This window comes from Aedes aegypti, chromosome 1 (assembly GCF_002204515.2).
Source record: "Aedes aegypti strain LVP_AGWG chromosome 1, AaegL5.0 Primary Assembly, whole genome shotgun sequence".
Classification (NCBI taxonomy): domain Eukaryota; kingdom Metazoa; phylum Arthropoda; class Insecta; order Diptera; family Culicidae; genus Aedes; species Aedes aegypti.
In genome coordinates this window covers 232,673,382-232,686,808 of record NC_035107.1, presented here as the reverse complement: position 1 = coordinate 232,686,808, position 13,427 = coordinate 232,673,382, and the positions used below count along the sequence as shown (strand labels likewise).

General features: G+C 43.1%; 1 protein-coding gene across 1 annotated transcript in view; it reads right to left on the bottom strand.

Moving 5' to 3' along the window:
* Positions 1–13,427, bottom strand: part of LOC5575988 (homeobox protein prospero) — a 305,557-nt gene that overhangs the window by 273,513 nt on the left and 18,617 nt on the right. The window lies entirely within an intron of this gene.

Sequence of the window (13,427 nt, the reverse complement as noted above, 5' to 3'; positions counted from 1 at the left end):
TGGATGGACAACGGACGGGTCCCGGAACACATAGAGCAGCAGCCAGCAGCAAGAGTGGAAAAAGAATCGAGCAGAATCCCTCGTTTCCAACTGCGTTTTGAGGATCGGGAAAAAATTTATCATTTTCCGAGTTCTCCCTGTTTGGCGGAAAAAATCCACCACCGTCATCAGGGCCGACCGAACGAGAGGGAGTTTGGCAGTGCTGCCAGGAAGAGGAACTTTGAATCGTCGTTCGTAATTATTGGAATTTTGTTGAAACACTTATTAGTGATGATGATTTGCACTGCACCCACCAGAAGCTGGAAAAGCTTCACTTTCCAGCTTCTGGAGAGAAGCTTTCCAGCCTGTCTGGGAGAGAAGCTTTCCAGCTTCTGGAGAAGAAGCTTTTCCAGCTTCTGGAGAGAAGCGTTCCCAGGCTTTCTGGAGGAGAAGTTTCCAGCTCTGGAGAGAAGCTTTCCAGCTTCTGGAGTGAAGCTTTCCAGCTTCTGGGGAAGGGTATGGAGAAGCGTTCTCAGCTTCGTGGAGGAGAAGCTTTCCAGCCTTCTGGAGAGTAAGCTTTCCAGCTTCTGGAGAGAAGGCTTTCCAGGCTTCTGGAGAGAACGCTTTCCAGCTTTTGGAGAGAAGGCTTTCCAGCTTCTGGAGAGAAGGCTTTTCCAGCTTTCTGGAGAGAAGCTTTTCCAGCTTTCTGGAGAGAAGCTTTCCGGTTCTGGAGAGAAGCTTTTCCCAGTTCTGGATGAGAAGCTTTCCAGCTCTGGAGAGAAGCTTTCCAGCTTCTGGAGAGAAGCTTTCCAGCTTCTGGAGAGAAGCTTTCCAGCTTCTGGAGAGAAGCTTTCCAGCTTCTGGAGAGAAGCTTTCCAGCTTCTGAGAGAAGCTTTCCAGCTTCTGGAGAGAAGCTTTCCAGCTTCTGGAGAGAAGCTTTCCAGCTTCTGGAGAGAAGCTTTCCAGCTTCTGGAGAGAAGCTTTCCAGCTTCTGGAGAGAAGCTTTCCAGCTTCTGGAGAGAAGCTTTCCAGCTTCTGGAGAGAAGCTTTCCAGCTTCTGGAGAGAAGCTTTCCAGCTTCTGGGAGAGAAGCTTTCCAGCTTCTGGAGAGAAGCTTTCCAGCTTCTGGAGAGAAGCTTTCCAGCTTCTGGAGAGAAGCTTTCCAGCTTCTGGAGAGAAGCTTTCCAGCTTCTGGAGAGAAGCTTTCCAGCTTCTGGAGAGAAGCTTTCCAGCTTCTGGAGAGAAGCTTTCCAGCTTCTGGAGAGAAGCTTTCCAGCTTCTGGAGAGAAGGCTTTCCAGCTTCTGGAGAGAAGCTTTCCAGCTTCTGGAGAGAAGCTTTCCAGCTTCTGGAGAGAAGCTTTCCAGCTTCTGGAGAGAAGCTTTCCAGCTTCTGGAGAGAAGCTTTCCAGCTTCTGGAGAGAAAGCTTTCCAGCTTCTGGAGAGAAGCTTTCCAGCTTCTGGAGAGAAGCTTTCCAGCTTCTGGAGAGAAGCTTTCCAGCTTCTGGAGAGAAGCTTCCAGCTTTGGAGAGAAGCTTTTCCAGCTTCTGGAGAGGAAGCTTTCCAGCTTCTGGAGAGAAGCTTTCCAGCTTCTGGAGAGAAGCTTTCCAGCTTCTGGAGAGAAGCTTTCCAGCTTCTGGAGAGAAGCTTTCCAGCTTCTGGAGAGAAGCTTTCCAGCTTCTGGAGAGAAGCTTTCCAGCTTCTGGAGAGAAGCTTTCCAGCTTCTGGAGAGAAGCTTTCCAGCTTCTGGAGAGAAGCTTTCCAGCTTCTGGAGAGAAGCTTTCCAGCTTCTGGAGAGAAGCTTTCCAGCTTCTGGAGAGAAGCTTTCCAGCTTCTGGAGAGAAGCTTTCCAGCTTCTGGAGAGAAGCTTTCCAGCTTCTGGAGAGAAGCTTTCCAGCTTCTGGAGAGAAGCTTTCCAGCTTCTGGAGAGAAGCTTTCCAGCTTCTGGAGAGAAGCTTTCCAGCTTCTGGAGAGAAGCTTTCCAGCTTCTGGAGAGAAGCTTTCCAGCTTCTGGAGAGAAGCTTTCCAGCTTCTGGAGAGAAGCTTTCCAGCTTCTGGAGAGAAGCTTTCCAGCTTCTGGAGAGAAGCTTTCCAGCTTCTGGAGAGAAGCTTTCCAGCTTCTGGAGAGAAGCTTTCCAGCTTCTGGAGAGAAGCTTTCCAGCTTCTGGAGAGAAGGCTTTCCAGCTTCTGGAGAGAAGCTTTCCAGCTTCTGGAGAGAAGCTTTCCAGCTTCTGGAGAGAAGCTTTCCAGCTTCTGGAGAGAAGCTTTCCAGGCTTCTGGAGAGAAGCTTTCCAGCTCTGGAGAGAAGCTTTCCAGCTTCTGGAGAGAAGCTTTCCAGCTTCTGGAGAGAAGCTTTCCAGCTTCTGGAGAGAAGCTTCCTTGGGCTTCCAGCTTCTGGAGAGAAGCTTTCCAGCTTCTGGAGAGAAGCTTTCCAGCTTCTGGAGAGAAGCTTTCCAGCTTCTGGAGAGAAGCTTTCCAGCTTCTGGAGAGAAGCTTTCCAGCTTCTGGAGAGAAGCTTTCCAGCTTCTGGAGAGAAGCTTTCCAGCTTCTGGAGAGAAGCTTTCCAGCTTCTGGAGAGAAGCTTTCCAGCTTCTGGAGAGAAGCTTTCCAGCTTCTGGAGAGAAGCTTTCCAGCTTCTGGAGAGAAGCTTTCCAGCTTCTGGAGAGAAGCTTTCCAGCTTCTGGAGAGAAGCTTTCCAGCTTCTGGAGAGAAGCTTTCCAGCTTCTGGAGAGAAGCTTTCCAGCTTCTGGAGAGAAGCTTTCCAGCTTCTGGAGAGAAGCTTTCCAGCTTCTGGAGAGAAGCTTTCCAGCTTCTGGAGAGAAGCTTTCCAGCTTCTGGAGAGAAGCTTTCCAGCTTCTGGAGAGGAAGCTTTCAGCTTCTGGAGAGAAGCTTTCCAGCTTCTGGAGAGAAGCTTTCCAGCTTCTGGAGAGAAGCTTTCCAGCTTCTGGAGAGAAGCTTTCCAGCTTCTGGAGAGAAGCTTTCCAGCTTCTGGAGAGAAGCTTTCCAGCTTCTGGAGAGAAGCTTTCCAGCTTCTGGAGAGAAGCTTTCCAGCTTCTGGAGAGAAGCTTTCCAGCTTCTGGAGAGTAGGAAGCTTTCCAGCTTCTGGAGAGAAGCTTTCCAGCTTCTGGAGAGAAGCTTTCCAGCTTCTGGAGAGAAGCTTTCCAGCTTCTGGAGAGAAGCTTCCAGCTTCTGGAGAGAAGCTTTCCAGCTTCTGGAGAGAAGCTTTCCAGCTTCTGGAGAGAAGCTTTCCAGCTTCTGGAGAGAAGCCTTTCCAGCTTCTGGAGAGAAGCTTTCCAGCTTCTGAGAAGAGAAGCTTTCCAGCTTCTGGAGAGGCTTGAGAGAAGCTTTCCAGCTTCTGGAGAGAAGCTTTCCAGCTTCTGGAGAGAAGCTTTCCAGCTTCTGGAGAGAAGCTTTCCAGCTTCTGGAGAGAAGCTTTCCAGCTTCTGGAGAGAAGCTTTCCAGCTTCTGGAGAGAAGCTTTCCAGCTTCTGGAGAGAAGCTTTCCAGCTTCTGGAGAGAAGCTTTCCAGCTTCTGGAGAGAAGCTTTCCAGCTTCTGGAGAGAAGCTTTCCCAGCTTCTGAGAGAAGCTTTCCAGCTTCTGGAGAGAAGCTTTCCAGCTTCTGGAGAGAAGCTTTCCAGCTTCTGGAGAGAAGCTTTCCAGCTTCTGGAGAGAAGCTTTCCAGCTTCTGGAGAGAAGCTTTCCAGCTTCTGGAGAGAAGCTTTCCAGCTTCTGGAGAGAAGCTTTCCAAGCTTCTGGAGAAGAAGCTTTCCAGCTTCTGGAGAGAAGCTTTCCAGCTCTGGGAAGGTTCCAGCTTCTGGAGAGAAGCTTTCCAGCTTCTGGAGAGAAGCTTTCCAGCTTCTGGAGAGAAGCTTTCCAGCTTCTGGAGAGAAGCTTTCCAGCTTCTGGAGAGAAGCTTTCCAGCTTCTGGAGAGAAGCTTTCCAGCTTCTGGAGAGAAGCTTTCCAGCATCTGGGAGAGGCTTTTTTAGTTTCTGAAAAAAGTTTGTCAGCTTCTGGGAGAAAGTTTCCCATCGTCTGGTAAAAACTTTTCCATCCTCCAGGAAGAACTTTTCCAGCTTCTGGGAAAAGGTTTTCATAGCATTTACGAGAAGCTTATCCAGCTTCTTGGAGAAGCTTTTTCAGTTTTTTGAAGAAGCATTTCTTGTTGCTGCGAGATGCATTTTAGCTCGTGGGAGTTACTTCTCCAGCTTCTGGGATAACCTATCCCTGCTCTACCACTTTGTCGAAGATTTTTTTAATATATCTTGTTACCGTTGTGATGTAAAATTCTTTATTTGCCTATTCTAAAATTACCCTTCATATGTTAATTGTAGCGTATTGTTAATTCAATGAATAAAATATACTCAAATATTATCCCTTATGTTAAAACATTTATCAAATAAAATTGTTAAATTAGTTCAAAAAGCATGCACACTAAAAAAAAAGTTATATATTGCTATGTTAGGTAAAAATTTGTTAAAACACACCACCCTACCCCTCGTACGCACTGCTGAATAGCAAAATATGATGCCACGTGCGAAAAAAAGGACCAAGCAATAAAAAAGGGAATATGCGAAAATGAAAGGAAACTAGGGTCAGCGGCAGCTTCACATCTCAGCCTAGACGGTATATTATAGCCAAAGTGGTGGAAATATAAATCTATACTGAGACTAGACGTTAATTATCTCCGACAGACACAGAAATCTTTTGCCGGAAGTATTTGGATCAGGTATGGACTAATACAAACAAATCGATAACCCTAGTAGCCACTTAACTCCAAACCTTTCGAATTGTGCAATTATTCGGATCAGGACCCAAAAAAATCTGGGAGGTAACCTTTCTAAACGAAACGGTACCCAGAAAGCGATCAGTATCTCAAAACGCAGCCTAGGATTCCCATCGATCTTAACCACACGGTCCAAGGGTACTGGCGAGCTCAGACCCTGAAAAGGCCTAGGATATCAGTTGGGCAGCCTTAAATCGCCAGATAGAGACCCCAGATATAGCCCTTCCATGTGTTCGGACTTCCGCTTCAAAGGCCTATCACAAGCGCTCCGAGTACCAGGAAAGAAGCGTCCCGTTAATCAGCGAAGCCCTAGAAATTCGTCGCCAGCAGACCCAATCCGCAGTGCGTAGCCGGCCGACCCTTCTCTCCTCCTTATACACCCACACAGCTGTAAGTTACCCAATAAATCGTATAAATATTAAATAGAGGTTTTATAACAACTACCGAAAAGCTAAACATTACACATTTTTTGCAATTGGATTAAATGGACAAATTGATGTGAAGTTTTGCGAAAAGGTTACAAGTCTTCTCAGTGAGAATCGAACTCACGACTCCCTGATCTCTAGTTAGAGCGCGTTACCCCTACGCCATGAGAGGACTCATGGACGCAGAAGTTAACCTGAATTAGATTTCAGCTCAATAATCACGTGGTCCTTTTTCGCAAAGTGCACCTACGCACCACATCACGCTGGATTTTATTTTTAATGTTCTATCACTCTGGATTTTATATAAACATTTATTGAAACTAAAAAAAACTTATGTAGGTTAGTTTTCCATTTCTACACAATGACTGATAAAATACTTGCAGCATCATACCGTCAATAAAACATTTTAACGGTAATTTTATCTTAACTCATCAGCGAGCTTGAAAATCAAACTAGCGTCGTTCCTAGAGCTATACATAGGAAATTCCTGATATATTTTCTGTTGAACTCTTGGTTCATTTTGCCACCATCGAAACCTTCATTTGATTTATAGGAAGTTTATTAACTACTCAAACCATTCACGGAATTTTCTCGAATTCATCAGTGGGGTTTTGATGAATTTTAAAATGGTGATCTTTGAAAGACTTCTGCCAAATTTTTTGACAAATATCTATGTTCCGTACGGAACGAGCCGTAAGCGAGTAAGATTGAAATCCATCGGAATTCAGCCCCCAATACGATCCCCCCTGCCGACGCCCCTGTAATAAAGAGTACCATCAATGGGCATGACTGTTAGTACTGAGTGCTAGTGAGAGACCACCGTAAACATCATTCCGGAACTCATGACACTTACATACAACTCACCGAAGTAGCAATGTAACGATGAGTGCTGACGCATCGAGAATGTTCCACGCGCTACCGGAACACGTGTCGCGAACATTCTAGAGCGCGTCCGAACTGCTATTTATACGCAACCACTTCGCCCGTTGTCTTCAGTTCTGTTTCAATCGTCGCGAAGTTTATACCGAGGCAAGTGCAAGTAAAGTAAAAGTATAGTGAGCAGTAGCATAACTAGGGCAAATGTACCATTAGTGGTGCACCTAAGGGAAAACTGCTACAACATGGTGATAAAATCATGAAATATATGATTTTAACGTACCAGTCGATAGATTTCAAAACCTTCTACCATTCAAATGTATAAAAATCACGATTCATTTCAAATTTCCCTGCAAAAAACCTTGCAGCAATAATTGGAACACTGTTCCTTTAGTGGAGGTATGTTTTAAGAATCCTTTAGTGGCGCAAACCATTTATTTCTTATGGAACCCTCCACTACTACTGATGCACCACTATAGATGCAAAGGAGCAAACATTTCAAGCAAGATAATTGTTTTCAATAGTTTTACGGTTAACTTTGGATCATTTTTATCATTTTTGCATCGTACATCATAGAAAAATATCACACAACACCATTGAGCTTATAGCAAACAAATTTGGTAGATTTTCAATAAGCATGGTGTTCGTCCAGAGATTTTCCAAGCTATGAATGTCAAAAATTGTTGACATTAGAGAGCATAACTAAATAAAACTCGTAATGGGTCTGGTGGAAGACCTTTTCGGAATGATATTTTTTTCTACACCTCAGAACATAGAGTATCTTTGAGCTTGTTGCGATACACATATTTGAAAATATAAAATTGGCAAAGAAAGTTCGCACTAGAATATTTCGCTCATAGAATATTTCCCTGCAAATCAAGCTCTGTCCCAATTCGGACGTAACACTTGATGAAAAATACTTGATAAAAGAAAGGGAAATTTATTTGCGGAATATTTAAAACTCTAATCCAAAGACCAGCATAATGCAAAAATAGCCTATATACGAAAGTATATAATTTTACGTTCAAAATGTTTGAGGCTCTAACGCAAAAAAAAAAAATGTTTCCGCGGCATAACTCAAATGAACAACACATTTAAGAAAAATGTGTGGAAAACCTTCTGAATGATTCAATATAAATTTTAATTTTTGAAGTGTACGTCAAAAACACCATCTATTAAGGGAAATGAGATCATATACACGCAAGAAAAAATATATGTTGAATATTTGCAGGTTCTAAAGTAATTATCATTCTTACGTCTAGCGAGAATTGATAATACAGCAAAATATAAAAATGATTTACATTTAACTTTACTAAATAATAAAAAATTAAAACAGTATAAATATAAAGAACAGCCTATTTTTGAAAGAAGGCAAAATTTATGATTGAACCAATAGAAGATTGGACGCCAAAAACAATCGCGGCATAATATAACTAAAAGACATCAAACATTGCGTTCAGAATCATCGGTTCCCCGAATGCCAGCTCCCCAAATGATCGGTTTCCCCGAAAAGTGGTGCAATTTAAATAGAAGCTATAATAGTCTTTAGTGGCTGGATAGTGAACGAGAAAGAACGATAAGCAATCAAAGGAAGGATGTATTCTGTCATTCTTGGCTATAAACATGTTGACAAACATGCTGAGGACGGTAAAACTTGAAAGAACCGCCAATTGAATAAAAAAGGGTGCATATTCTAATAGTTAGTTCGTTCACCACCTTGAAATGTATAAAGTTATGTATAATTATGAGTGTCAAAAACTTTTCGGGGACGTGGGCTAATCGGGGAAACGGGATATTCAGGGAACTGGCTTTAAGAATTCGGGAAAAAGTAACACAACCCATCGAAGTTACTGCAGTAATCGATTTCTCTTTTCGCCAATAACTTGAGTAGATCAATGTTATTGATTGCCGCTCTTCTGTTAGTTGAAAACAAAAAATATCTACAATATAGCTCCAAAGAACAGCCTATGTTTAAAAGAAGGTGAAATTTATTTAAATTTTAAATCTACACTCTTTATACTTTTAATTATGGCTATATCATGTTTAGAGAAAAAAAAACATAGAATGTGGGAAAGAAGGGTAAATTTGTGCTAAATATATCAACATTTCAGTGCAAGAAAATATTCCTATAGCGAAACTCAAAAGGGAGCATTAATATTTGAAAGAAGAGTAATTTCTGGATAAATAATAAAATACTATTGGCAATAACTTTCCTAATATGCCTTAGTTTACTCAAGAGCATATGATTGTTGAATAAAGTGTCATTTTGTTTCAATTGACTCCAAAACAAGCCTGATGCCATCAGAAAGATTCATTTGAAACGTAAAAACGAATGTCAGCTTAAGAAATTCTTGGTTTAAGACTCATTATGCCAAACGACCATTATGCCAAACGACCATTATGCAAAACGACTCTATGCCAAATGACCATTATGCCAAACGACTTTATGCCAAACGGCTTTATGCCAAACGACTTTATGCCAAATGACCTACCACCACCACCACCAAGGGAGCGTTTGCCCTAGTGAACAGTGTAGTGTATAGTAGTGCAAATAAGGTGTAGTGACTTGCAGAATCAGTTTCATCCGAAATATACAGTCCATCCGACCCGACCGGAGTTGGCCACGGTTAACGCGCCCAACATAGTGGTCCTTCGAGCCGGATCACTATGTTGGCACGTTAACCGTAGTCAACTCCGGCCGGGTCCGGGTGGACTGTATTTTTCGGATGAATTGTGCTAGTCAACTGTGCACTACTACTTTATTTCACTACTTTTTACTATTCACTATTTACACTTTTACTATTACTCTTTACTTCACTTGGATCGGATTATATTCGCGGCGGTTGAATCATAACTAACATGACTACGCGAACTCATCCGCTCGCTGTGGGAACTCTCGACCACAGAGGCGTTGGCAGGGTGGGTGTGGTAGGGGCTGCACTCGGATGAGTTCCACGAGTTAATGGTTGACAATACGAGTAATTAGTAGATGAGACGAGAACATCGGGGGTGGGACATTTCGCATAAGGACGTTTCACATACGGACGTTTGGCATAATGGACATTTGGCATAATCAGAATTATATGCATTCTTTAAATGCTACATGTTCTTGCATAAAACTGCTTTATGCGAACAGTTCATTATGCCAAACGTTCGTATGCGAAACGTCCATATGCGAAACGTCTTTATGCGAAATGGGTCACCCCTACTGTTTGTTCCGTACGGAACATACTCCCTCGGTTGACACGAAATTTCAACAGTATGTTGTTGGGCTTGGGGAGGTGTTCCGGGGGTTGGGAATCGAACCCATGACCTTCCGCTAACGAAGCGAAAGCGTAACCTCGAGGCTACGGGACCCCCTACTCTACGCAGCTGGTATTCTTCGGTGTTTGGCGGGTGTCGAACAAGCTTACGTTGACGGATGCACGTCCTGGTCCAAGCACCACGCAGACGTGTCGAATAGTCGGGTGACGGTTTGTCCCAGTGCTACACGCTTTTGCGAAAGATCCACAAAACGTGCCGATTATTCGTGTTGATCGGTGAAACGAATACCTTCCTCCTGGCGATACACGTCTCGGTATGGGTATAACGCAGTATGGGTACCGCACCGACGTGTAGGATAGGTGGCGACGATAGTGAACTTCAACACGTTGTGGTGAAACCACCACTAACCACCACCAACGATCTACTTGAAGGTTTTTGACGAATCTGTCGTATTTATTAAAGAAAAAAAAAATTTTACAACGGCCAAGAAGCCCATTAGCATTTGAAATATTTTAAGTAGCTTTTTGAAGAAGAATTTTTGTAGCTAGTGTTTATCCAGATTCTGAAGAGAGTCTTTTTCAGCTTTTGAAGATAAGCGGTGCTAGTCTCTGAAGAGAAGCTTTCACATTTGCTAGAGATAGATTTCTAAGCTTCTTACAGTGGCTTTTGGAGCTTCTGAATGAATCAATCTTTTCCTGATTCTAGAGATAAGGTTTTCCAACTTTTCTAAGAAACTTTTCCAGCTTCAAAAAGAAAATTTCCTAGCCTAGAGATTTTTTTCAAGCATCTGAAAGATTTTTTTCGGGTTTCTTGAAGGCTGGAATCTCTCGAAGCAGCTTTTCTAACTTTTAGGAGAATCCTTCCAGCTTTAGTGGCAGCTCTTGGATAGAAGCTATTGTTGCTTCGGGAGAGAAGAATTTTCTGGCATCCGAGAGAAAGTTTTTTAGATTGTCTTGGGAAGATTTTTCCCAGCTTTAAGACTGGAGATTTTTCAACAATCTGCAAAGTAAATTTTGCTGCAACATTAAAAAATAATGATAAATCTTCGAGCTATTTAGTGGAATATAGGAATTGAATAAATGGAAAGCCGAATTAAGTATTTTACCATTAAATTTCACGTAAGTTTGTATCCTATGGCATAGAAGGTACATCATGGGAACAATGTATAGGTGTCAAGTTGAAAAGCCATGTTTTGCTAACTCAAATTTGACATCGTGAATCATCCCCTTGTCTATCGTCTTCCGAGCTTTTATATTTCCGCTCCTTCAATCTAACATCGGAAGATCTCTTTCTTTGAGCAACGACGACCTAGCTGCACTGAGGACAACTGATTTTGTAAGTGCCAGCCTAGTTCAGTGTGTTAACCGGGTCCTTGATATAGCCTAACGACGTTCTGAGTTAGTTTTCTCTGTATGGGATGGCGACTCCCTCCATGGGTTCGGTGGTAGAGATTTTTTTTATTAGTATCATTCCAAACATTACATTCATTTCTTATATCTATGTGTTCTGTGTTATTAGACAACACTATCATCCCAATTTGGTAATACAAAATTAAGATTTCAATAAAATTTTGTTAACAACATATTACATTTCATTTGCCGTAGCAGTTCAGATTTTTTACAGGTGAGTTGATTTCACCTGCTTATAAGAGGAAAAAACGCTTTGAATTTACTTAACCTAACTTAACCTAAACATATAACGCATTAATCGTGGCAATAGAAGTTTGCAACGATTTTGCTCAAGAATCGTCATGAAAACGAAAAGAGAGAGAGAGAGAGAGAGAGAGAGAGAGTTTCCCATGGGGCTCCTTTCGTCTGCGATGAGAATCTTTCGAAATTGAAAAATCTTCGAAATAGAAAGCAGTTCTCGTCCATGCACAATATTGCCAACCTCATGGATGTCCTGACCTTTCCTGTCCATGCTGCATCCGTCCTTTGGGATAACAACCAGTACTTGAGAATGTTTGGGTGATCATTTACTGGAATGCTGGGCAAAAGAGCCTATTCATGACGAATTGCTCCGGAGGGTAGCTTTTGCAGCTCCTGGAGGGAAGTTTCTACTGCTTGTGAAGATAAGCTCTTAGGAAAAAAGCTTTTAACCCTTATTCAGACAAATTTATTCATCTTCTGGAGAGAAGATTTTTTAGCTCCCTGGAGAAGTTTCTGAAGGGAAGCTCTTCAGCTACTGGAAAAAGGTATTTTCCGCTTTTGAAGAGAAGCTTTTCAGCTATGGGATGATGGGAAAGCATCTTCAAAACGTCGAAATTGCGTAGAGGCTTCCAAAACATTGTTCATTCCAATGATGAATCAAAAAACATTCTATTCCACGAATCTGCCATCACTGCACTCTGAACAAGAGCTGAAATCATCGGGGCTTCCACCGATAACAACAACCCCAGCAACAAAACCCCAGTCCCCTTGCTCTATGTATGCAACCCGCATGGTGATGACTCCGGTGCGGAAAAAAGCAAAATCCTGCACCCGATTCAAACACCACTTTGGAGGGGTGGGGGTCCTCGCTCTCTGTATGGTCCGTCGCGATCTCTCGCGGGCGCTGCCACCCAAATTGCCTCCCTCCGAACCAGAAGAGTAGCTGCTGCCTGTTTTGTACATAAATTTTTCCGAAACGAAAAATTCGAATATCAACCAAATTCCTCCACCACCACCCTCGTGTCGATTGTTTGTCACCAGCGAGCGAGAGAAAGTCTCAACGTGCTCAACCGTCACGTTTGGGAGAGCGCCCAGGTGGAAAGCGCGGAAAATTGACCCTCCTAGAGGAGGAAAAACCAAACAGAAAAAAGAATGAAAACGCGGAGGCAATCCATACACATATATTTCATCAATACATTTTTCCTGGCGCAAGCGTCCGTGTCGCGATTCTGTGTTTGCGTGAGCCGAGGAGCGGGAAACTTTTTTTTTCGCGTCGCAGTCCTTTTTTCCGCTCCGCCTTTCGCTTCACATAAGGACATCAAGGGGCGAGAGTTGGAAAACTGGACACAGCTTGCGGGCGACCCTTTTTCCCTCACTATATGCCTGATGGTCCTTGCAAGAAAGGACCTTGAGGTCACATTCCGACTTGGGTCGAGTTTGATTGATTTTGAAAATAACGATTAACAGATTTTCGATTCATTACTGCTGGAAGCGAAATATGGCTGCGATAGAGTGAGAGAGCCACGGATGGTATTTTAGTCCTCCCACCGATCGAATCAGAACCCATAGGGAGCTCCAGATTTGCCTAAAATGCAACGCATGCAACGAATCACATATGCACTTTTCTGCACCCACACAGCCGCAGATTCAAAACGCACTTTTTCCACCACCGATCGCAGACACACGCACGGAGCCATTTTAGTTCCAGTTAGTTCGGTTGCCGTCCTCCTCCTATGTGCTAAGGCTAAGCTCGGCGTGGTTTTATTTTAACGAGGAGCAGCAAAAAAAACCCAGCGAAAAAGAAACGCACTTTTCCTGTGCGAAAAACAGGCAATGTGCAATGTGCATCCGTCGTCATTGTTTACCATCATCCAGTTCGAGTCCAGTCCGAGGCCCAGTCGTCCAGAGATAGGGATGTATGTCGATGCAGGGTTTTTTCCTCTGTTCTGCATTATGTGCAAGGAAAGGTGCCTCTGTTGCTGTCCGCAGAGCCGATCCTGGAGCGGACTGGACCAAGGGTGATTGCTGAAGTGGTTGGACGTTCCAATGATGCAGTGGAAGATGGATGCAGGCGCTCTGGACAGTGTGAAAGATGTAGTCATAGATGGAGTCGATTCTGGGAAAATGTTTGGAAGTGATATGTCACACGACATGAGTTTGGAAGAATCATTTGTTTAAAATGCAATTATCAGCATCCTTAAAAGCATCTCCGAACAGCTAAAAATGCTTTTCCGAAGAGCTGAAAGCTTCTTTCTAAGCTGTAAAAGGTTTTCTCTTAAACTGTAAAAGCTTCTTCCAGTAATCGGAAATGAATCTCCTAGAAGTATTAGTGCTTCTCTTGAAAGCTGGAATAATACTCACAGAAACTAGAATGCTTCTCTAAAAACCGGAATGCTTCTCCACAGAAACTGAAAAGCTTCTCTCCAGAAGCTGAAAGCTCTCCACAGAAGCTGG